Genomic DNA, 22801 nt, shown 5'->3' on the forward strand with positions numbered 1-22801 from the left:
TTTTAGAAAAGCTAAAGTGATGCCTGCATGTCTGCAAAATAGAATATAACAAACTACCAGACTATAACAAATTACAGAATGCTCTTCTCCATCCTATCGGTCACAGGGCTGTATCTCTACTTGACTCTCCTGTAAATATTAAGACACATGATAGATAGTGATAGGTCAAAGCAGAGAAGATCTGGAGTAATTCTTTTCATATTCCAAAAGAATGAGCCTTTGTTATTTCTCACACTCCCATATTTGCCCCAATTTATGGGGTAGATAAGGCTTGAATTTTGAAGAACGACATCATGAATTGCTTTTCTTATTGATCTAGCTTTTAATGTGCAAACAATGAAAACAATAAAACTTGCATTTAAAAACAAACATTTCTAACACAGGAGCTACATTAAAATGATACAAATTGCTTTTGTGGGCTGAATTTAACAGAACACCCATGAGGTTCCACTTAAAAACAACAAGCCAACGAAAATCAAATTGCATTGTTTTACTAGCAAACAAAATGGTGAACATGCCTTGGGCTACGTTTTCAGCATGTTTTCTTGGAAGATCAAAGCTTAAATCCCATTAACCCTTCAAATGTCAGTCTAGTGAATTCATTTCTTTACCTCTGGGTTTCTCATACTCCCTTTAACATGAACCAAACTGTTTGCCTACATCTGATCCTTTTCCTCCTCCTCCAAATGCAGTCAGTGTTTCACTTGTCTCCCCCACCAGCATCTCTACAGAAGCACCACCTTGTAAGTGGGTAGAGTTCAAACAGACGGTTATCCATCCCACATTGGTTTCCCATTTTACAAACTTGGAGATCTGGATAGAAGCCAGAACTAAAATAATTTTTTTTTTTTTTACCATTCTCTGTGGCACTGCAAATGGCTGAATAAGACTCGCTTTGTTGGCCAGTGGACCAATTTTTAGAGCAAACTCGGGTCTCTGTTTGACCCCTCCCTGTTAATGATCTCCTCCTGGGCATCAGGTACATTGGTGCTTCAAAGTGTCTGATGGTTGCTTATAGTGAAGGAAAGCTGATTTGTGTTGATGTTTGTCACAATTACTGTCACCTGTCCCAACAACCACTGGTCATCTTGTGTGCCTCCTATTCACGCGAGTAAACGCACACAAGATGCCTCCTCCTGAAGGTTAGCTGCTTTCTCGGGGACGATAAACTAATACCTTTGCACAAGCGTGCCTCTTTTGACGCGGTGGGCCGGATCCTAATCTGCCTTTACCTTTATTTCACTGCTCTGCTGTGACCCTGTTTCGTGTATAAATACAGAATCCTCCAAATAGTTACTAATTCCAAATATCTGTGTGTCTGTGTACATTGTGTAATGTAGGGAAGATTAGGAAGATAGAACAGATGCACCCTTCTGGTATTGGTTTGTCCTTACGGGGAAGTGTGGAAAGATTTAGATGCACTGGAGAGCAGCAGCATTCTCCCCCTGAGCGCTTGGGAGCTGTAGGCTTATCTATCCCAGCCTGGGATGATACCGACAGTCCAGTCAGATCCTCAGAGTGTCTGGAAACTTGCCAGAAGGCAGAAGTCAAAAATTTTCTTGTGTGTCCAGAATTATATTTCTTAAAAATAAATCCAAAAAAAGAAGGGGGTGTGAGGGGAAAAGTAGCCTGCAAGAATTTAGTTCCAACCAGCTCTGCATTCGTTAACTTGAGCTGTGCGAGAAGGTGAATGTGTCCCAGCTCATACAGAAGCAAACTGTACTTTCTGGCTGTGCTACCCTTCTCGGGCCTCCCGTCGACATGCCAGAATTCACTCTTAAAATGATTCAGTTACAGTACCAGCCCCACAGCTGTCTACAGCTGTATGCCTCCCAGCTCCACACAACTGGCTTTTCACACAGAAATGGCCCCTTTTAAAAGGGTTCACTCGAACAGATTGCTTCAGTCTAACAATGTGTAAAACATGGTACTTCAGACAGGCTTTCCTTTTTATTGTGTGGTCTTTTTTTGGAGTCTTTTATACCCCTAGATGAGAAGAGCTATTGCCAAATAACTTGGCAGCATTTTTTTTTTCACCTGAGTGCTTCACAAGGAGAACTTCTGCCTCCCCCACTGCCCCCTTCCCCTTTAGAAATGCCTCATCCTAGCTTCACTTCTTTCTAAGAAAAAAATAAAAACTAACCCCACCATCCTTTCTTTTTGAACAATTGCGCTGTAAAGCCCTGAAAGGCCAAGTATACAAATCAAACTATAGCCCCAAGGGCTGTCTCCTCCTAAGCACCTACAGGGAAACTCTCCTGCGGGATGGAGGAGCTCTTGGTTGTCACTGTACAGCACCGGGTGTAGTCGTGACCATGGACCATGGCAGAGTCCTTAGATCTGTGATACAAACTGTAAGCACAGAATAAATCCTCTCTTTTCACCCTTGATGTAGATATTTCACAACAAATGCCCTAAATCTGAGGGAAATGACCAAGAATAATAATTGACAGCAGTTTTTTATTAATGTATTTCAGAGAATACCTGAAGTTTGCTCGATGCTGCACAGGCTAGGGTTAAAGAAGAGTCTCTTGCTTGGGAGCATTTGCAGTCAGAGCAGAAGGCGCAGAAGTTTGTCATTTTCCCTCCTACTTTTACTCAACTATAGATCTGTGAGAAGGAAAACTGCATTTTATGATGGGCAGGCAAAAAAAAGCATTTTCCAATGTCTTTATTTCCGGTAGTTTGGGGATATCTAGGGGTGGTGAGGGTTGTTGTTGTATATAGGAAGGCTGTTATTTCTTCCCCTTCAGTACAAATGAGGTCTTCTCTCCCCTTGATTTTCACTTTTTTTTTTACTGGGATGAGGAAACGAAAAGAAAGGAGGGAAACAAACATAACAAAAAAAAAAAGCAGCACTTGTTTCCCTTTGTCTATCACTCAAAACTTGTACATGTGTTTTGGGGGAGAAGGGAAATGAAAAATTATCTCTAGACAGTTGATTATCCCTTATCAGACATCACTTGAGAAGAGCTGTGAAATGAATTGCCTTTGCCACCCTCTGCCAATAGTTTTCTCTCTCTAGTTTAGCAGGTCTTGCAGAGACTTGTTCCGAAACGCACACATACCATGGCGATACCTGCCAGGAGGTTGCCTTTTCTGTTGTGCTGCAATTTTTCTGGGGATTTCATGAACATGGGGAGTTAGAGTAATGCTGTGTCGGAAACTCAGATTCCAGGGAGAATTTCCCTACACAATGGATTGCATTTAAAGAGGCTTGCTCCAAGCAGAGTGCAGTGGCTGAGTCCAATTTCCAATGTGAAGCGAGGTGTGATTTTTTAATTTAGTTTTTATGAATTCTTTTTTCCTAATCCCATCATCATTATTCTGTTCTAAGGCCCTTGCCAAACGCTGGCGTTTGGTATTGATGTGAAATACAGCTAACTCTCTTGGTGCCAGCTTGCATGAAATAAAGGCTGACCTGGGTACTGGGTAACCATGGCCAGAGCTGGTAGTACAATGACAGGGCTTTCACCAGTCCCTAGATACTTTAAATCTGCTCCCTCCTCTGAATCAGGCTGCTTTTCAATTAGCTGGAAATACACCCATTTTTTACTAGCTGTGGAGATGATGGATGTAGTTTCCACAGCGGAGAATTTAGATGAATTTAGTTTCCATCTGAGGGCAATGGGGTCACCGGCATGATGTAGCGCAGCAGCCTCGCCCCCTTATCGGGTGGTGGCAGCGCCATCGGAAGGGGGACATGGGGTTCCCACCCCTCCGGTGCTCCCATGAGGTCAGGGCTGAAGCACGCCGGACTCTCCTCTCTGCCATACGGCAGATGGAGATGCAGAGGTTGGTCAAGCTGAAACTTTTCACTGGCCCTACATTCTCACAAGCCGTTTTTGTAAAGGAAAGCTAATATCTTGGCTCTTTCCTTTGGGAAGTGTTGTGGGATACCCAGGAAGTGAAGGCATCAAATGAGCAGGACCTTCTGGGATCAGAAGGCATCCTGGAGGCATTAGATATGGATGGTATTTGATACAAGAACTGAGGTTTTTCTGTTTTATTGATTTAACCTATTTGTGGTTGTACACACACAATGGGCTACATTATGAGTGCCATGTGGATCTGCGCTCCTGCCAATAAACCCAGAAAACCCCCTGTGAGTGAGCTGAAGGGCAGATGTTTCCCACCCAAACACTCATTCCTCTAAGGGTGAGAGAGGGAGAGGCTGCTCCCCAGGACCTCTGCAGCAGAACGCACAGAGGTGCACGTTTCTGTGTATTTGTTCATATCTGACCCTTTGGTAGCAGCAGATAACTTCCTGTGCAGTTTGCTCACATTCCCAGCAGAAACAATGGTTGCAGGCTGAGGGATGTCAGAGGAGAACGGCTGCTCTCAGCTGGACTGTGGAACATGGTGAGGGGTCTGTAGCATGAGCACACCTGTACTTTAGGAACCTTTTTTTTTTTTTTTTTTTAGCATATTGGCATAATTTACTGATCGTTTGTGCTTGTGTTGATGCACCTTTGCTAAAAACACTTTTGGAGGGGATGAGATCTTATGCCCAAGTTTTTAAAAAGGGATGTCTAGCTTTAGACTGGTACCCAGAATGGGCACACGCTAAAGGTGGCAGGGAAGATAGTGGGCAGAGGATCTGAAAAGCAAGCTCTCAGTGTCTCAAGCGGAGCCCCTCAGAAGTGAGGCTCAAGGATCAAGAGAGATTTAACTCAAAACCAGCAAGTGCTGCCGCAAACGATTGGGCCATGCGGTTTGTCTTCCCACGTGTAGCTCTTTCCAACAGAAATCTCAACTCACCCAGGCACGGACCAGTCGAAGACACGTTTCAGGAAAATGAGAACTGTAAAAAATCCAGGCACTACACACTCTGGTCACTTGCTTTGTAAATGAGGTACAACCTCAGGGTGCTGGGGTGATAACGGGTGTTTAAGAAAAGCATAGCAGTGGCAACACTAATAGTTGTTTCCTTAGGTGCTAGAGGGAGACATCTTGGACACAAGGCATAGCCTGGTATTTGCTCTGATCAAACGGAGGCTTGTGCTCTGTTCAGACAGCAATGTAGGTGCGAGAAATGGGACTGTGTTCTTCTGCAAGATTGCAGCGAAGTGTCCTTCTTCACCCTGTGTGAAAGCAGAAAAGAGAATGCTTAGTCTCTAAACATTAAGCCACTGAAATTTCTATGACAGGACACTTTTCATTTAAGCTGTTACCTTCCTGAGAAAAGCCTTTGTTTTGAAATAAATAGTTATTTACTCTGTTTCAAATCAAGATGGAGCATTCCAGTGAAGCTGAAACATGCTTCCCGTCCTCTTCAAAATTAAATGCTTCAATTTTCTGTTTGGAAATGACTTTTTGTTTCCATTTTGGTATAATACAAATACTTTTTTTTTTTTTTCTTAAAAGTCAAAATTGAAATGAAGCACTTTGGGTTTCATTAAAGTGAAAGCATTTCGAGCTGTGGAGGAAATATTTTGTGCTGGGAACAGAGAGGATCTTTAGGCATTCTCAACATTTGAGTCCTCCTTCTTCTGATTTTTAAAAAACACTAACATCATCAAAATGTGGAAAAATCAGAATTACCCACAGAAGAGTTTTTTCCAGATTACAACCAGCTCCAATAGCAGTTCAGTGTGAGGATTAGCTGTATATGCTCTTGCACAGCACGTACCAGAATATTTTACAGTTGGGACTGAAAGTCTGTATTTAAGTAGCAATAATTTACACAAAGAATTGACAGATTGGAATGCACCTGGTTCAAGCTGTTTGTTACTAATATCATTCCAAGTTTTCTCTTGGTGAAAGCCAGCTAGGATACTTTATGGGTTCGTACAGTCATACCTAGGGCTGCTGTACTTAAATATGCCCTCAAATTAGACTTGTGCTGTGGGTTCCTAGGGACAAATCTCAGAGGGATAGCTAAATTTAGGAGGCTTCCAATATGAAGGGAGCCATGCAATGCAGAAGGCTCCGCGTCTCGCATGTGAGTGTACGAATGTGTGCACCAAACCGGTCCCTTTAAGAAGACTTCAAGCAGAACCCAGAAAATCAGAACCACCCCAAATCACTAGTTGCTTTTGAAAATTGAGGCCAAGCTACTTAGCTGCACTGCTGGCAATATTGTTTAAAAACAATGGGGCTCAATTAGATGAGAATTATTTTAACACTTCGGAAGGCTGCCAAGTCATTTCCTTCTCCTTTATTGATTTTTTCCGTTGCCAGTAAATATATATGCAGCAGCAGAATGAAAGAAGTAGCATTAGAGAGGGGGAAAAGTTAAGTGTTAAAAAGGAGACTGTAACAAGATATGTCCCTTGAACCTCTGGGAAGAAGGAGGACATTTTAAGACAGAAGGAAGAAAGGGATTCATGGAGGCATTTCACAGGGTTAGATGTGGTAGCAGACAGCCCAATATTATTTTTCTTCCAGTGCTTGCCTGATCCTTTACTTAGATTGGTTCCTGTTTCTTCCCCTTATTGTGTAGTCCCCGCATGAGCTGGTCTCTATGTAAAGACATTCCACCTACATTCCTTTGCCACCGGGTGAGAGGAGGGGGAAGTGCAATTATGTGGGCTAGCGAGACACAAAAGGCTCCGCTCCAGAGCTAAAGCTTGTAAACTTGAGTTAACTTTTTACCTTAAAAAAAAAATTAAAAAATACAGGAGGAAAAAAAAAAAAAAAGATTGCCAACAAGGGTCTGGTTTGCTCTCCTCCTTTCCTACCAGCCTACAAGTGAAAGTTTTTGAGCTGTAACTGTCCCACCTACAAATATTTCCCTGCCCAGAAATCTGTAGATCACCACTGAATAAATAGTTTTTAATTTTTTGGCAATATCACTGTTTCTCTCTGGCTTTTTTACGTGCGTCTTTTCTGTACTAATGGGTAAGGTGGGAACAGATTTAAATGGTCCTTGGATAAAAGGGGCCATAGGTGATGAATTCTGCAGGGGTACTTGTGTCATACACCTCTTGGGGTCTAATGGGGGCCATTATAGCATCTGTCCAACTGGTTTCCAGGCTTCAGGTGTGATCCTGCCTTTCTCCATCTTCACCAGCATCCTCGAGAGTCATGTCACTATACTATTTACAAATGCTAGGCATATTCCACTATACACACCACTGGGAGGAAACTCGGTCTGGAAGGAGACATGGTGGGAGTTGTCTATAAAAGCACTGTGAGACACAAAAAGTCAGAGTCAATCAAATTCTCTAGCCGAGTAAGCTGGAACATGGAGTAGACTGTTTAGAAGTTCACATAAGCTGGATCTTTTCCAGGTGAACATCTTCAAGGATGTTATCAGTGCAGGATTTGTTATCAGTGTTATTACACTTCTCAGCAGTGAACTTCATTAGCTATGCTTTTTCCATGTGCAGTGCTTTCTAAATGTTACTGTCCTGCTTACCATATTGATTTCTGTGCCCCTGCACTCTTTCTTCCCATTTTGTCTAATAAGCAAATTTCATTACCTGACTTCACAATTTTTCCTCTGGGCCATTAGAATTGCTTGACTGTATTCCTGGCAGAGCCCTTAATTAGAGATGGATCAGAACTGATGCCATTAAACTGATCCATTAACCACACTCTTCCTGTGACTCCAAATGCGGGTGGTTCAGACAAAATGAGACCTGGATCCAAATCACCATTGAATTCGTTGTGCAAAGCCCCAAACCTCCTTAGATTGCCAAAGATGAACAATAAAAATTAAATGAAGCGAGTCACCCCCATGGACCTTTCACAGTTTCTGCCTAAGTGGTCCTGACACGGGAAACATCTCTGGTTTTATTCTGCAACCAAAGCATTTCTGATGTATAAATGATTTCATTTCTTCTTACTGCACTTTTTGGAAGGCTAGGTCCTTACTTCGGCAAAATAAAAACGTTATCGTTTTCCTCTTTGTGTAAAAATGTTCTGAGGCACAGACATACTAAGAGTGAATACACATCCCCTGAGCTGTGTATTCTTCCCACATCTCCAGCTGTCTCTGAGTAAGGGTCAGTCACTGTGCATGCTCTGGCACGCTGTTTAGAAGAAAACAGGCAAGCTGAGCCTGGCAGGACCAAGCGGTCCTGCTGCGTTATGCTTCCAACCCAGTGTCCCAGCCTTTCTGAGTCCTCAGTTGCCTGGATGTGTTAACCTATAACTTCCTCTAACTCCAGGGACTCTGGTTCCTGAGATAGTAGAGCATGAAACCAGGGAGCCAGGTTTGGTACATGGAATTTTCTAACTATATTCACTTTGCTTTTACCAAAATACCCTTGAGAGCTCTCTGAAAGCTAGTCTAATTTTTAAATCTCCTTATAAAACCCAATTATGTTGGAATCTATAGGCTAAGGTAGACCTTTTGGCTTTCTGTAGCCCTGTCAGGTGCTGCTTTGTCTGGCAGCCCTGGACACTTGTTTAAAGAAATCGTTTTCTTTAAGATTCACTTTCCTCTGTTTCTCTGGTATTTCCTTTGGGTTTCAAACATCTCCATCAGCTAGCATGTGCTTAGACAGTCAGTATGTGCTTCTGCTCATAGGACCCTCTTGTATTGATGGCCTGCAGTCTCTCTTTAGAGCTAGACGTAGCCAGAGGTGGACACAGAGAAGCTGAACGTGATGATCTCAAAAGATGCTCTGAATTAAGCAGGAGGTTGCTATGCCACGAGTGCGCTGTACTCTCCAACAAAACTTACAGCACTGAGTCCTGATGCAGAACGGCGTTTTCCAAGCAAAAGAGTCTATAAAGACATACTCTTAGCTGGCTATGGTTGTAAAAGACCCTTGAAGACATCTAGGATTTCATCCTGTACCTCTTGCAGCATCCACATTTACTTCCCCACAAGGAACCCAAGCAAAACCAAACAGCCTCCCTTCCCCAAAATCTTTGAGTGTGCAGAATTGAACTCTGCCTTGTTCTGGTGCTTATATTTATTTGCACAGATATTACAATAAAAATAATATTCAATTCTCCCCTTTCTTCACTGAAATGGCTGCCCCAGGGTTCCCCCAAGGATGGCTCAGCACATATCTCACATCATCCATCTTTCCGGAAAGTTATTCCCACCTCTCTCTCCAGCCGAAAAGCGTTAACTTGGCCTTTCCCTGGACATAGCAGAGGCAGCACCTGCTAGCAGGGTGGGGTGTTCTCTTGCACAGCTTGTCAGAGCTAGATTATTATTATTATTTTGTAAAATAACACATTTCTTTGTCTGCGTCCTACCCTGCAACCTTCAATACAGCGTTGCTGGTCTCTCAGCCCTTGCTGCCAATTTTGCTGTTCTCCCTATCTGCAGAAACCTTAATGCTCTGTTTGAATTGGCCTGCAGAATAACTGTTCGAGAAGGGCGAGAGACCGAACAAAAATGGGAGGCTTCCCCCTGTCCCCCCTCTCATCCCCCCAAAAAAGAAGTGCAATTTGCCTTTAAAGGCTCTTAAACAGCAAACACATTCTGTCTGATCCTCCTTAATAAAGTATCCCAGCAGTGCTACAGTGCCTTATTTGAGGTCTGTGCAGTCTCATTAAATTTGATGTGTCACAGAGGGCTTGGACATGTGAAAGGGAGGCTGCAGGAACCAGGATTGAAGTTTGCCAGATTTGCTAAGGAAAAATGATTCATTACGGCTTTTCAAAATGGACGCCCTTCAGGCTTCCCGCTCCATTGATTGTGTGTGCGCAGACGAGGGAGAGACGGGCAAAGGGGCCATCGCAGCCTGCAGATTTAACCCTTATTAATAGCTGGTTAAATTAAGGATTCAGTTTGATCTCTTAAGATGTGCGCTCATACTTCTGTGTTCTGAGTAAAGAAAAGAAAGGTTATTAAAGATTTAAGGGCTGGATGTTTCAGCTGAAAACTCAGGGCTTGCTTTTCCTGCCGCTGCACTGCTGTAGGGGAGGTAGGAGGGCAGCAGCTCCAGGGTTTGCCTTCCTATGCTCAGACCGTGCAAAGCCGTCTGTGACCCACACCTGCAGCCAGAACAGCCTTTGAGCTATTCAAACCAGCATCCTGCTTCCCCAGTGCCTGGGAAAGGGGAGAGTAGGTGCTGAGAAGGGTGTTTGGGTCATCCCTTTGATATAGCCCTAATGCCGTGGTTTGAGACCCAAACGTGCCGGCACCACCAAGCTGCAAGGGCTGTTGCACAAGGACCACTTTGGTGGGGCTGTCTCCTCCTCTTTTCCATGCGGGAAGATTGCACAGAGATCTAGTTTCACAGACTTGTGCTTTGTTAGGGGCAGGTAGTTGGTAGATAACGACTGTCACATGTACTGCAGTCTGGGGCAAAAGATACTGTTGATGCGTTGGTTTCTGTGTGTCGGAGCTTGAACCCTGGTCGGTCCTTGCACTGGTGCAGCTGAGTGGCTCGGTCCTGAAAAACCCTTCAGGTATCTGCCCTTTGCTTTGCTGGGAGGAGAGCCAGTGCAGCCCTGCTGGGTGTCTGTAGGGGGTTTCTCTCCTGCAATCACTTACGCTGTGCTAGTGGTGGGTGAGGATGAGGAAGGTGGCTTGGAAAGGTGTCGTAGGAATGGTACCAGAGCAGGGCGACGCCTTTTTCCTGGCAGGCTGCAGCTCCTCGGAAAGTAAGGTAGAGGCAGGTTGAGCTGAACACCAATAAGTGATGGGCCTAGAGCTAGCGAGCATATCTGGAGACACTGTCCTGGGTCAATGGCTCCAGGCAGCAGCAGGAGCCAGTGAAGTGAGAGATGTCTTACAGCGTTAGCCTATGCTGCCCTCACGATGAGAGCAGTGACACAGCCAGGTTTATGGGTATGAAAAGGTGTTAATCCTGGGCAAGAGGCTGCAATAGTGAGCTGATGAGCAACAGGTTCACACATTTCCTTCCTCTCCCTTCTCCCTCTCTCTGTTCGTGAGCCTACAGCATAAAGTTCACAATACAGCCAAATTTCAATTCAAGACACTGGGGGGAAAAAGTCAAGAGAACGGAACTGGGAGATCCATGTCCATTTCTTTGGATAGCAACAAAAAGACGGGAGAAAACCAGCAAGGGGGATTTCCTGATGCTGCAAAGATTTCTCCTGATTTGTGGCATCAGAGTTAGGGGGCCGAGAAGAAAAACATTTGTGCTTTTAAAAAGGTTGTAAATCATGCTCTGAATGCTCACCATTTACATTTTAAGTGAAATAGGATGTCAAACCATTTTGCTTTATGTTTATTTTCAAATACTGTATGCTTTACTGTCCGCTTTCTCTAGTGCCTGTGCCATTTAAATCATATTGTATATAGCCAAAGATGCAGGGAATATAAATCTCACATGGTGTATGTATACACCAATTATTCTTGGGAAATGCAGCCTGCCAGCTAGAATTCGCAGTACCTGAGAAACATACATACAGTGGGCTACGTTATTTCTGCAAAGCTTTGGGTGTGATTCTTACCCAGCGTAGATTTAAGAGTAAATCCACTGAGTTCAGTGGTGTGACACAAGTATAAAACGCATGTAAATTAGATCCTTTAATTTTAGAGAGCAAATTTCAGCTGTAGACGCATACAGATGCTGTGTGATAAATACAGTCTCTCAACTGCATATTTAAACAAAGCATTAAAGCATTCACACTTCCTGTTGGAGAAGTATTTTATTTCTTTTATTTATACAGCATGGCAGAAAGAGCAGAAATAAATTTCATCAGCTTCTTACTGCCTCATCACCAGCAGAGACGCACAGGAACAAGATGAAACATTGTTCAAATAAAATGTAAATTTAACTTGCATGCCTTGTCCAGTAAAACATTGTGAGACTTGGAGAGGAATAACACAGTGCAATATGGAGAGCTAGACAGGGCCACAGGAGGGATGGACCTGCTTGTGGTCCAGGACTAAATGAACTGAAGTAGTGGGGGTATCGGTATACAGGCTTTGAGCTCAGCTCCATCCCTAACGTCCATGCTGGGGGCACGCGTATCCATTCCCTGAGTCCTCGCGCTAATGAAGTTTGGTTTCTATTGGAGTTGTGCCTCATTTTTGCTTTGCTCAGTCTTTAAGAAGGTGAGAGTTCCCGCTAAGGCTTTTGCAGTGGTAGTGCTATTTGTGAAGTGCTCTCTGCTGTATGTTCTCTGGCCTTTCATAAGGTGTATCTTTTCGGCTTTTCCGCAAACCAGAGGGTTTGCCTCTACTCTGCCCTGCCTACAGTTACGAATATCATGGAGATGTAATTCTTGCTGAGACAGCTCTGCCTTTGGTGAAATTGTCTAGCAGGTGACAAAGGAGTTAGGGATGGAGACATGGTCAGCACGACCACCCAAGCCTCTGTTCTGCAGGAACCCTTGCCAAACCCAGCAGTGCCGATGATGCAGATAGGGCAGGATCTGTGCCGAGTTTGTACTTTCTGGACAGAGGAACTCGCTGTGTTCTTAGGAAAAATATTTCTCTGCTAGCAGCGTAATGAGAGATTTGGATTGCCTTGCCTTGAAAATAAAGAGACAGTCTTCCTCTGCCTTTGAGTAGTGCTGTTTCCCCGATCTCAGTGAAACCACACAGATTTACACCATCTGAGCGTCGGGCACTAGGGAGTGCAGAGCAAAGTGCCCCTGTTCCCAGCGCGCCCCAGGTGAAATGGGCCAGGGTGAGGGGCAGCGCCCGCGCCTGCAAAGCTGCACCTGCGCCGGAGTCCTCCCAGCTACTGTACGAGTCCAGTTAAATTGGAGGAGAGGAATCCGAGTCATCAGGAATTTGATTTGCAACTACTGCTATACCTTTAATTTGTATATTTTTTTTCTCACAGTGAAGCTGGAAACTCAGCTAAGAGACAGTGCTAGAACTTCTCTGAGCCACCCTCCTGGTTAATTAAAAGATATTCTCCCCTGTAGCTTCTAGCACAAATCCCATTTACCAGGCTTTCTCATGGGCAAAGAAAGGCTGAAATTCAAGCTATAAGGCTAAATAGATCCACATTGTGCTGTGAAAAAACCCCTCCACATCACAATTCAGTTAGCTGCTTAAAAAGCTGCCTTGCTTATTGCCATTGTTATAAAACCTAATAAATTATGAGATTACTTTCTCAGGGTCCTAGAAGCTATCCTGTGGGTAGAGAGATTTAGACAGCGGATGAAATCAGGATGTTGGCTCAGCACAGGTTCAAATCAGTGGGCATGAGTAAGCACCCCCCCGAGAGCCCCCCACCTGCAGCCCCGAGTGGCGTGGCTTGCACATGAGGGATTCGTGCAGGCTGGGGGTTTCTGGTGGGAAGGAAGTCTCATGAAGCCTCCAAAGCATTTAGGGAGCTTGCAGGGCTCTGCTGCTTTGTATCTTTTAGCTTACATCTTCTGTTGCTGAAGAGGCTTTGCTTTGCAGTTACCCAGACCCCGTGATGCTTCTGAAATTTGAACACAGGCACCCTGTACAGTATCCTGCCTTATATTTTATAAAGGATATTCCTGAGCTTTTTAGTACCAATAGGCAGCCCTCAAGATTAAAGCTGGAGCTGAAAAGATTGTTGTCCTCTTTCTCTATTGGCCTCAGTGTGTCCATTGTACTTCCAAGTTCCCCGTGACTGAGGAGCTGGTACTTAAGCACCATACCAGTGCACATACCTAAAGAAATCGTGGGTGTAATTCCATCCAAATTTGTATTTCTGTTAGAGATTACCTTTAGGTAAACAGCTGATAGAATAAAACTGAAAAGTATATATGACACTAGGATAATTCATGAAGCCCCTATTATAAAAATCTCGTTCTTTACGAAAACTAGTAGTTTTTGTTATATAGTAATCCTAAGAATCCTCTTGATTTAATCCCTTACATTTTGCAGGCAATGAGTTAGACCTAGCGTCCACATTTTGTCTATAGAAAATAAGCTGTATTAAACTACAGCTCAGCCTGCCTTTACCTAGCAGTAAAACACGATTGTCAGAGCAGGTTTCTACTGCGGACAGCACAGTGCGGTGGATGGGACACCAGTGTAACAGTCAGAAAGTGTGGCACCTCTTCTCAGCTCTGCCATTGACCTGTTGGGTGGCTGGGGCGAGTCTTTTAATCTATTTCTCTTTGCTTTCATCTATTTAGATCGCAAGGGCTTTGAGGATGAAACGGGCTGTGTGTGCATGTACGGTGCTGAGCACAACAGGGTCCTGCTCCACGCTGGGACCTATGTACTAAGCCTCACTCTAATAGAAATGAACCCAGAATGAATGCACGCAGCTCCCTTTCTGTCAGTGGAGGTGCACCAGCTGACACCAGCCGAGCACCTGGTCCTAAATTTAGCTTAAGACCTGACACGCTCTTCAAGTCAAGCTGGGACAATCCTGTTCCTGGGCGAGCAGATAGGAGCAATTCAGAGAGATAACATATTCCAGGTCTTTCTCATTACAATTCTTCTCATGCAAGATTATCTTTGATTTTTCCATAGCTCCTCCACACTGGCAGCCAGAGGCTTTGTTTAAAACACATCCATCATTATCACTGCAATGTATTATTATTATTATAACTTATTCATTCATACAACATTTTCCCACAACAACCTAGGAATCAAAGTGTTTTACACTTTGCAGTCTGAAAGCAATCTGAAAGAAGAAATCGGGGTGGGGGGAGGTTAAAAATGCCAATGTAAATCTGTGGAACTGATTAGAAGTTCACAGTGAAAACTCCAGGTCTAAGTAGAAAGTTAAATAGTGGTGAGGAGCTGTGGGTAGCTGAGAAGGAAACTGTTATGTTGTGTAACGTTAGATGAAAGAGAATTTAGAAGAGACTTTGCCCGATCTCTACCTTGAAGGATGTTCTCCAGGTAGCTTTGTGATACACAATACCTCACCTCTAAAACAGGAATCCAGATATTGCTTCAGCATGTGAACATCTGGGAGCTAAGGTATAGATTTAGCTAGACATAATTAATAAGGATCAAGGCTAATGCCTTAGCAGAACACCAGCGATACTACCATTTGAAGTTCTCCAGGTCTGTGCTTTTCTCTGTAGCTATCTTAAACAAACAAACAAACAAACAAACAAAACCAAACCCACAAAACAAACTAAAACAAAAAAACCCACAACCCTAAAACAGAAACAAAGAGACAAATGAACAAAAAGAAGGGACTTGGAACTGCAGGAGGTCAGTGCAACAGCTGTTAAAGGGGGGAGATGAAACCTGAATTATGCCCCTGTCCCTTCTCAAAAAGTAAAACTGTCTCACATCTGCATCGCTCCAATCAAAGACAGCAAGAGACCTCGAAAGAGACTGTAGTGACATCTTGATTTTAGATCTGTCCAGACTAGAGAATCCTGAAGCCTTCAATAATTCATTATTTTCTCCTCTTAATTTCCTTTCCTGCTATGAACATGCACTGTGCCATGTATTGCATGCCCAAGGTTTTGCTGAAGGTGATTCTGTTTGTGCAGCTTTTACATGCAGCCTCTTCCCTTTTTAATTTTAATGCAGCATTTTGAGGATGTCTCTTGAAAACCTTGATGTCTGCTTTGTGGAGTATCAGGAAGGCATGAAAAGATATGACTAAGGAAGATTATGATATTCTGGTTAAGTGCAAATGCATTTTATAAAATGCTTTGGCTTCTTACCAAGAGGAAGTGACAGATCATCTTTGGCAATTTTATTAATGCATCTTTTCTGTATTGTTCTATATATCCCCCTTGTTTTCTAGAAACAGACAAGGACCAGCATTATTTTTCTAAATCTTCCCTGTCTCCTCTCAAAGAATCTTGTATGGATTTGGAAAATTGTACCCCAGATTCAAATGATCTTTTTCCTTTATGTATATATCTGAAATCCTTATTTGAATATCTACGCACTGGTTATTTTATATTATCATTTGCATAGTTCAACTTCACCCTGATTCCTCTGCAAGATTAAAGTATAACAGCCACCCTCTTGGCATGTATTAACAGGACTATTACCTATCTAGGAGTTCACCTAGATGTCTTTTGTGAGCTGACGCGTTCACAACTAGAAAATAAGGAAGAGAGTCATGGTGGCCAAGAATTTCCTGGACACCTTCCTAACCAATGTTCGTGACCGCCGAGAACAAGCTTCTCTGTCACCACCACCTCTCTGATGCATTGCCATCCCTTAGGGTAACCTCCAAGGTATGGCTGGCCTATAAAGTCTGTCTCTTCGGATGCTTGCTTGCTCACAAGAGTGTTATTCTTCTTTTCTGCCCTGACTTCCTTCCATTACGAGTTCAGTGCCTTTTCTGGTGGGATGGGAGGCAGTTTATCCTACCTAAGTCTAGTATGAGAGGTATGTCTGTAAAACATGGTGTCCATCTGTCCAGCAAAGCAGAATGAACCAACGTGTCCTTACGTTCTGAAGGACACGTGGTGTTTTTGCCAGAGGAATAGACATAGGGCTAATTACAGTATCAGGGAAATGCTGAGAGACTAGTCAAATACAAAATATTCAATTCATTTAATATTCCTGATGAATAGGCAAATTACTCTAATCACATTAGTTATTCTATTCATTTATTAGCTAAGAGTGATTAGTAGTGAATAGCTGTAAGAGGATCTTCCAGGTGCAAAAATTAGGCATCTATAGTTTCATGATGTTTATTTTCAGCTGAAGATAATTGTCTCTTTAGTTCATCTCAGGCATACATACACACTGACACACACAGATACGCTCTCTTTTGTCCAGGCATGGGGAAAAAAGGTAGAAGAAAACAGGGCTGGCACACAGGTGTGGAGAGATAAGGACAATTCACTGCAGAATTTAACAGGATTTATTTAAAAACAACTGAGAAGAGATTTCTCAAAGATTATGCCAAGTGAATGCAAAGGGATTTGGATCTCTGGTTCCCACAGAGCACACTGATAATGCCATTTTAAGCACTGGGCTCTACTACATTCATGCTTGATTTGATTCCAGTAGTGAGTTGTAGCTTGGCTTTATCTGTAGCACAAATATGACACAGGTCCCTTGTGTGACAGTGGCACTGTCATGCTGCTCCATTTTCGCTGATCCTCACTAGTCACCAGATACTCTCTTGCGTTGCTCCTCATGGGCCAGATGCATGTGCTACCTGTGTGCAAAATTGTGGTGGCTAATTTACAAATAACACACAAGTCTGAAACTTTTCCTTTATTAGCAACTATATCAGTGTGCACAGATGACTCCAATACATGAGGAAGAGAAACTAAACTGGCTGGAAGTCTGCCTGAAACAACTTAATTTATAAAAGTCCAACAAATATTCATAAGAAAAACCCATCACTGTGCTTACCCAGCTCTTCCTGGGAGAGGGACAGTTAAGCACTAACAGACACATCCAGCGGGGGACAGGTAACAGGATAGCTGAGAAAAGCAGTGGGATTGGCTGTGGGTAGTGTGAGAGACAGGTGAAAGGGAATTTCTGCATACTTAAATTTTGGCTCTCATACTGGCATCATTGCCTTGGGACTCATCTTTCAGTTCATAGTTTGTGGCTTGATGGATTTCACTAGGGCTCTGCACCAGTTTGTCTCCAGGCATTAAACTGCAAGATCAGAGGTTGGATTGCAAGCAAGGCATTTCACTTATTTCACCAAGTAGAAAATCAATGGGCAATAGTATTTGGACAGTAAATTGACGATAGTATTTGCTTCTATATTGCACGCAGCGTTACCAGGTTGCGTTAATTTAATGTTCTCGTGCACTTTCAGGATGTTATGCTAAGCAAAGGCTGAGCTGTCATTACATTTTTATGAAGTCAATGCAGTTTCTAACAGCTTAGAAAAAAGAATTTAAAAAAAATTGATCAAATATCTCATTTTTCTAAGAGAATCTCTTCCTCTGGATTTCCCTGAGCTGTCAGCTTTCATTGATATGATCTGATTGATGCTGTTTGCCACGTTAAGAAACGTCGGAAGCTAATCTGTTTTAATCCCATTCTCTGTTTTTAATATAATACTCTTGAAGGGAACTGAAGGTTATTACTTATTTTAAATAGCTTAAATATTTGTGTCAAAACATTGTCCTGAAAGGTTCAAATCCAGCCTTTGCCACAAGGCTGGGAGGAAAAAAAAAAAAAAAGAAAACCCCCAAACCACCAATGTTGAGACCATTTGGAATGATCTAATCCATGCTTCAAATCCCTTTGTTCTCCTGTTCCCTTGCAGTGTTGGAGAGTTTGAGCTGAATGCTATTTATTAGATTGTTAGAGGGTGTGCTGGCTGCTAAGTCTCGTTTCAAAGATTTTCTTCTGTAGGCTGTTTTGGGAGGCTGCATTTTTCAAACTCACAATTTGCTCCCAGTTTGGATGAGAAGTGCCATATCACAAGTAATTTTCTATGGGAAGGACTAAGAATCCGTCACCGCACTGCAGAGAATGCTCTGTTATATTAAACTGGTACCTTTATTTCTGGGGGAGAAAGCCATGGTTTTCCAGGACTTAAAAACCAGTATTTGGGGGGATTGGAAAAAAAAGTCCTTGGGTAATGAGAGTTGTACATTATCTTAGAGGAATCATTTATCTCTATGCCAGTTGTTTAGCTGGGTTTGCCAAGCTTGAAAATTTAGATTTATCGGTGCCAGAAATAGGAATGGAAGCATTTAATGGGCTTGTGCTTTATCGAGGTGACAAGCAAAAGCAAAGGAAAGTCAGGAGGTGGCTGCAAGGGTGGCTGGAGTTGTGCATCAATGACTTTTTTTTAATAATAAATTCTGATTGCTGAAAGAAAAGATGTTTTTTAGGAATATGCAAGATGTAAGATGCTGTATAAGCTATAGGCAAAACTGGTCAGAATTCCAGCATTTCATCAGGGGATTGATGTCATGACTTTAAATTCCTGACAAAATGTTACATTTGAAGTAGCACCTTTCCCTGTCTGACCTATATTGTAGCAGTTTGCTGCGGCCAGTCGGCCTGAATCGCAACAGTTCAAACGCTGCCATTTTATAAAGCACAGCTTTGACTTTTTTCTAGTCACTGGGTAGCACGTACTGCCTCCATCTTTGCTGCAGTGCACCCAGGGAATAACCAGAGCCCTTCTGCTGAGGAACCGGCCCTGTGCAGGAGCCAAAATGCTGCATCCCCTCGCTCAGAGGGCAGGGAAGGGCTGGGGCACTCCGCTGCTGGCACGGGCAATAGCTCTCCTCCTGCGCACCAAGGTGGCGGTGGGGAGCTAACCTCTGCAAGGGGCTTTTTTAGCAGAGAAGGGACACAGATCCAACGTGAGTGTGCATGAGGGCCAGGGGCTCTATGTGAGCATGATCCCAACAACCGGTGCCCTTGTCAGGGCTCAGTTCATTTTATCCCCCTCAGTAAACCTTCACCTGCAGAATTGCTCCCCAGCCCAGCGCAGAAGGCATTTTCTCCTCTCCGGCTGTTGCCAGACAAGGCGCCTCTCCGTTTCCGAAGATGCTGGGCTCAAGATGGCCCCCATAGCATATGCACGTTTGCTTGTGCTTGTGTTTCACTAGTGATGCTGTTGTTTACACTACATGCTAAAACAGGGCTTGCACTGGCTTCGCAGGAGCAGATGTGAAGCATAATCTTGGACGCTTTCCCAGCCCTCGCTCAGAGCGTCCAAGTGCTCAGTATTTCCTGCACGAAGCAAGTCTAGTCTGACACAATGCCAGCTGCACTAAATGTGCTCTCGGAGTGAATGCTCAGTGTCTGGGTGGCTGATAGCTCTCATACAAAACCAGCGTTTTCAGTCGGTCCCATTTCTAGCTCATTTGCTTCCCGCGCGGCCGAACCTTAAGCATCGCGGTGCTACTTTTGCCGCCTTGGCAAATGTTGGTGTTGCTCCTGCGTGGAGTATCCCTGAGCGGGATTGGGTTGTAGGAGGCAGCGGCGGTGAAAACACGTCCGTTGTGCCCGACGCCTTCCCCGTGCACCTGCTGCTGCACGTACCGAAGCAGCTGCCACTGCTCTCCCCGGACCCGTGGTGGTCCAGCACGACCCCTCAGGTTGCGCCTGACTCTGGCTTTCTGGTCCAAACTGTGGTCCAAAGAAAGGGGTTTTCTCCTGCCCTGGTCACTTGCTTTTGATTACATCTTCAGATTTAGAGCTAACAAATACACATGCATTTATGGTTTATGTAGATCAAGCAAAGTGGTGAACATTTAGTTCCCTCCTGCCAACTTTTTCACTTGCTATAGTACATAGTCCACTTAAGAGCTACAATCTGGTTGCTTCATTTGCTTTCAAATTCGGTTCCCATTTGTTCCTCCAAGACATTTGGGTAAGTGGCAGCATCTGTCTTATGTTTGTGTTATTCACACTGAATTTCCAAATGGACATTTCAAATGGGTGCAAGATGCTACTCTGGCTTGAAAATCAGACTTCTCCAGGCTGTGCTTGACTTATTAGATGTTAAATAGGCTCAGTTTTGATGTGGGGCTAGATGGGAGACCTCCAGAGCAGCACTGGATCCTCTATAAGGAGCACTTCTCCTGCTGAATCTGTCGGCACTGTTGCAGTAAGGGACCAGACACGATGGGAGTGTGGCAGCGCTGCTGGAAGGGTCGGGGATGAACCCTGTATTTTTCTGCTCACCGAAAGGTCACCTGTCTGTCTCTGCAAAAAAATTAAGGGCGCTTAACCCTGCTGCCTTGGCTGGGTCCCAAACCCCAGGTTAATGGCATTCTGCTGGCCCAGGGGCCCTCTAGTGGCTTTCCCTGCTTGATGTGCTCAGTGTTTCTTCTCCTCGGGTGCCGCAATCCGGGGCGATGTCCCTCGCCACGGGTGGAATGGTGGCCAGCCACAGAGAGTGGGATGCTCGATGCCCCCTGCATCCTGCCCCTGGGTCCCTACCGAGCAGCAAACGCCCAAGTGTGGTGTGAATAAGGCTGAAACCACATCAGAAGCCCGCTCGGTCTGTTGCCGGTTTTGGGGGGTACAGCAGCACCCTCCCTGTCTGCCTGACACCCCTCCCTACACCCCCCGTGCCAGCCCCTCTTTCCCAAAGGTTTTTCTCTCTCTGTAGCTGATGTAGCTAAACTGCCCCTGTCCCTGCTTTATGCTTCATCCTGCAGCAGCATTTCTGCTTGCAGTATTATCTTTTCCTGGGAGGAGGTAGATGTGGTCTTCACCTGTACTGCAGCAGAGCGAGGTTTCTGCTCCGGGGTGCAGGAGGGAGCCCTGGCAGGGAGCAATGCGGGGATGGGGCAGGGCAGGAGGTGTGAGTCGGTGGCGGCTTTCCTTGTTTGCAAGGTGCTGTGATAGCCACAGTCTCCCCAGGTCTTTACGTACCAGGTGAGCTGTCCACCTTCTGCACTTGCTTGTGACTGGGATGCTGTGTTGGCTTTTCTGCTGGCTCGACAGGACTGTAAAGGGGTTTTGGGGCCAGAGAGGTGGCTCTTTTCTCTCTAGCTTTTCCCCGTCATTTCTAATATGACTTTTCTTGGCCAAGCTTGCTGGTGGGAACCCATGTAAGCAAAGGAAACATCTCTGCTGTTTTATTAATACAATAAACACCTGGGCTTCCCTGGGTAGGCTCTGTTCTTCACTTAATTATTTCTACAGTTTTTCGTGTTCCCTTGATTTCCTTTTTTTTCATTCTTCAGATTGTCTCCATCAGCACTTTCTCCAGTTTCTAGGGCCCCTTTTGCAGTCTGTTTGCAAATAAATTTGCCACTGTCTATCCCCTTTTCCCTTAGACAATCAATTTTTTGAAGCTGTTGGAGAAATTGTTCAGATGTTCCCCCCAGCAAATAGAAGCTTTAATTTGTTCCCTGACGGTTTTACTTCTTATCCCTTTCATTTACAGTGGGGGGGAAATACAGATAATTGCAGATCCTGTACATCTCAAACTGTTTGTGGTGATAGTTACAATTATCTAAAATAATTGGCAGAAAGATCTGTGGACTTAATGTGCCAGGCTAAATTAATACTTCAAATGCTAGCATTTTAACAGCCTGTGTTTGTGACATTGCCTGTGCTGGATCTTCTAAAATGGGCTAAATTGGCCATGCTGGACATAAGGAGGGCAGAAAAAGGTTTCTCATGTCATTTTAGATTGAGGTTCATCTGAACAGCTATTAGGAAAGACAGAGAGGAATACGTTTGCACCCATAGGAACCTACTTTCTTCTCAATGTAACAGTGTGGCCCTCATCCCTCAAAGACTTTAAATAGAGACAAAATTTTCATCTGCAAAACTATGCGCAGCTTGTCCAGCCTGTGCTACACAGAAAGTCAATCTTCATCAGTGTTTCTTATCCAGTTTGTAAGTAAAACCCTCTTCTGGGTTCTTCTGCCTCCATGTGAGGCCACTACTTCGCATGCAAAATGGCAGAAGCTCATTTCTGCCGGTTTAAGGGAGAGGAAAACATCTGTGATTACTTTGGGTCCGCATTCCCTTTTCCCAAAGGAGCAAAGCTGCCCGACTGATGAAGAGTGTCGCTGTCCCCAACAAAAAAAACTCAGCAGACCAGAATGGGAATACCGGAATATTCAGAGATACCGAATTTGGGATCAGATTCAGGCAGAGCTCAGTACCTATGGAAATCTTACGCTTTTAAGGGTGGGCTTGGCCACTCTCTACATGGAGCCAGTCAAAACCCTTAGGAAAGGGAGACAGAAAAAGGATGGGGGTTGCAGACAGAGACAGTGCTTTGCCTACGGCCACACAGCCAGCTCTGAAAACAGAACCACGGCTCTGGCTTTTGCCAAGAGACCTTACTCCCCCACCAGCCAGACTGTGGGGAGAAAGACATTGGGAGTGAAGGGCTGACAGAGACTGACAGAAGCTTAGCACCCTGCTGGATCCAGCATTTTAAAATCTGCGATGAAAGATAAAATTCTCTGCGCTGCGATGGCAGCAAAGTCCCTGGTGCAGCCCTTTGTCTAAAAGATGCCAGTGAAGACTGTGCCAAGGTGTTTTTCCCTGACCATCTGCCTTATGAGCCCACATGCCAGGGTTGATGCAATCCAAAGCCTGATAGCACATAGGCCTGCTGGTTTATGAGAATCCATTTCG

This window comes from Nipponia nippon, unplaced genomic scaffold, assembly GCF_047370975.1.
Source record: "Nipponia nippon isolate SJK-2023a ecotype South Korea unplaced genomic scaffold, ASM4737097v1 scaffold_28, whole genome shotgun sequence".
NCBI classification, from domain to species: domain Eukaryota; kingdom Metazoa; phylum Chordata; class Aves; order Pelecaniformes; family Threskiornithidae; genus Nipponia; species Nipponia nippon.